Source organism: Chiloscyllium punctatum, chromosome 36 (assembly GCF_047496795.1).
Source record: "Chiloscyllium punctatum isolate Juve2018m chromosome 36, sChiPun1.3, whole genome shotgun sequence".
Lineage (NCBI taxonomy): Eukaryota > Metazoa > Chordata > Chondrichthyes > Orectolobiformes > Hemiscylliidae > Chiloscyllium > Chiloscyllium punctatum.
Window position 1 is genome coordinate 58,848,299 of NC_092774.1, and position 2,411 is coordinate 58,850,709.

The 2,411-nt window shown below is 47.0% G+C and overlaps 1 non-coding gene across 1 annotated transcript; it reads left to right on the top strand.

The window, feature by feature from the left end:
• The first annotated feature begins 381 nt into the window (after nt 1-381).
• On the top strand, nt 382-455 carry trnan-guu (transfer RNA asparagine (anticodon GUU)). Its single transcript has one exon. It is a non-coding gene; the product is annotated as a tRNA-Asn (tRNA).
• The last annotated feature ends 1,956 nt before the right edge of the window (nt 456-2,411 follow it).

A 2,411-nucleotide genomic window follows, 5' to 3' on the forward strand; every position in this document is an offset into this window, starting at 1 on the left:
TGTCCGACAGTCCAGACACCGTCCCCTTGTTGAAGAGGCCGGGAGGTTGATTCTGATGTTCTCGGCACACGAACTGATCTGAGACATTGAAAGAATTGTCGTTCGTGTACATCAGGAATTCAAACCCCTTCTCGCCTCCGAGCCAATGAGAGAACTCGGGAACAGGCAAAACACTGAAAGGCTCGAAGGGCGACGGCCCCGGAGTAAGAAAGCTCGTTCCTCGTGACATGGATGTGTCTGCAGACAGCCCCCGGTATCTCCAGAATGCATCTCCCAGGCTTGATTATGGAAAAGTTAAACTGATAGACGACAATTGTAATTCTTGGCGGGGAGGCTGAATTATAAAATCACTAAGCGATGGTGCCGCCCCCATCTGCACCTGTCTCTGTGGCGCAATTGGTCAGCGCATTCGGCTGTTAACCGAAAGGTTGGTGGTTCGAGCCCACCCAGGGGCGGTGTGTTCGCTGCTCTCCTTTGGCTTCGAAGCTGTGCGCTTTTAATGGGGTCAGGAGAATGTTCCCCAAACGGAAATCTTCTCCACACAGGGGGGTTGCGAGTTGACTTCATGTCTTACCTAAGGGACTGCGTATGCTGAGAAGACGAGACCCAAACAGAAAATCAACAGGTTTGACAGTACCCGTCGGAGCAAACAAAATTCTGAAATGTTGCCTCTGATTCTCTTTCCACAGATGTTGCCTGCCCTGCTGAATTCCTCCTGCAATTTCTCACTGAAAGTTCATTTCATCTTTTCGGGAGAAACACCGAAATATCTGCAAACACCATGTGCAGATATTTAACCCTTTCGAATCACTGCGAAGTGATTGGAGTCAAACAAACTCTGCGATGATTCACTCTTTCTCAGCTCCACAGGCAGACAGACCTGGGAAGTCAAACTGTCAGTGTGGTACTGAATCGTGGGCCGAGTGGTTGATGCGATGGACTTGAAATCCATTGCGGCTTCCCCACGCAGGTGTGAACCCTGCCGAGTACAAAATGAGAAGTGTCGTCGAAAAGAAAGGGAGTTTGCTCCCCCGCTTCTTCTTTAAGATTCAAATCAGTGGAGGGGGAAAAACATTTCACTCAAATTGGGACTGGTGGGAATCTGCAACCCACTGCCTGTTCGGGTGGAACAAGCAGATACCCTCAGAGCTTCTTTGGAGGCTATGAGCAAAGTGTTTGGAAATGAGACTAGAAGAGTGAGGGGCTTGAAATCGTGATCGAAATGAAGCAGGTACCTGTGGAAAAAGGCGTTTCCTTTGCCAGTGAAAGATACTGCTTCACAAAGTTGGGCCTGTGGAAGGGAATCAGTGACGGTGATTATATTTGGTTGTTCACCTTGTGAATGTTCCCATTGCTGCGCATGTCCGTGTTGGCGTCAGAACTCTGCAGCATGGTGGCGTTGGATGCGCACAGAGACTGGCGCACCAAACTCCACCTACCTGTTTGAAATGCAGCTCACAGCTTCTTCACACACCCCAATTAATCTTTCTCATTGTCCTGAAGCCGGCATACGGTTTGAATTCCCGATCTGCGGGAATGAGAATCCTTACACTGTCTCGCGTCAGTAAATGTCCCTGAGAACATCTGAGTCAACTCACAGCGCAGTCAGATGAGGGGAAGCTGAAATAGCCCCACACGCTGTTTACGGGCACATCTTATTCTCCCCAACTCAACGCCTCAACCACTGCGGCTCCTGGGAGTGGAAAAGAAACAATCACCAAAACCCCTTCTAAGCTCTGTGAATCTTCAGAAAATCAGCAAACGTTCATCCCTTCGGATTTTCTATCCTAGGCTGACAGCGATGGGTTTTGTCACTCTTTTGTAGGACATTGCAAGTAGATGTTTTGCAGAATAGCACCACAATGCCATCTGATTAATCAGGACCTGGATGTTTTCGGTCTTTGAATGTCAGTGTTGTGCTGCAGAACTTTGTTGTTGCCAGTTTCTAATACTTATCTTCCCAGTCCCCTGTATCACTTGTCGAAAATGTTTAATTTGTGTCTTGTAATCCTTTCACTGTCTGCTAATGAGGATAGTGTTTCCATGTTTTACCTAAATTATCTTGACCTTGCATACCTCAAGCCTCAAGCTAATTTCACGAGAAACCCTCTCCAGTTCAAAAGCCAACTGTTAATGATGGCTCTGTTCCTTGTCACGTGTCCAATTTCAGATCGATGTTGTTAATGTCCCTTCTACTCCTTCAGATCCAGGTTTCGCTCACAGGGCTAGAACAGAACTGTCACCAAATACATTGACCAATCTACGTTCATCCTATCGATTGTATTAGCATCATCAACACTTCTCATCAAAATAACTCGAGAGACTTTCATCACAATTTTCTGTGAACAGTTCTACATTAGCTTTGCTGAATGAACCCCAAATTTCTTGAAGTGGCTCCTTATTTTCGGTCC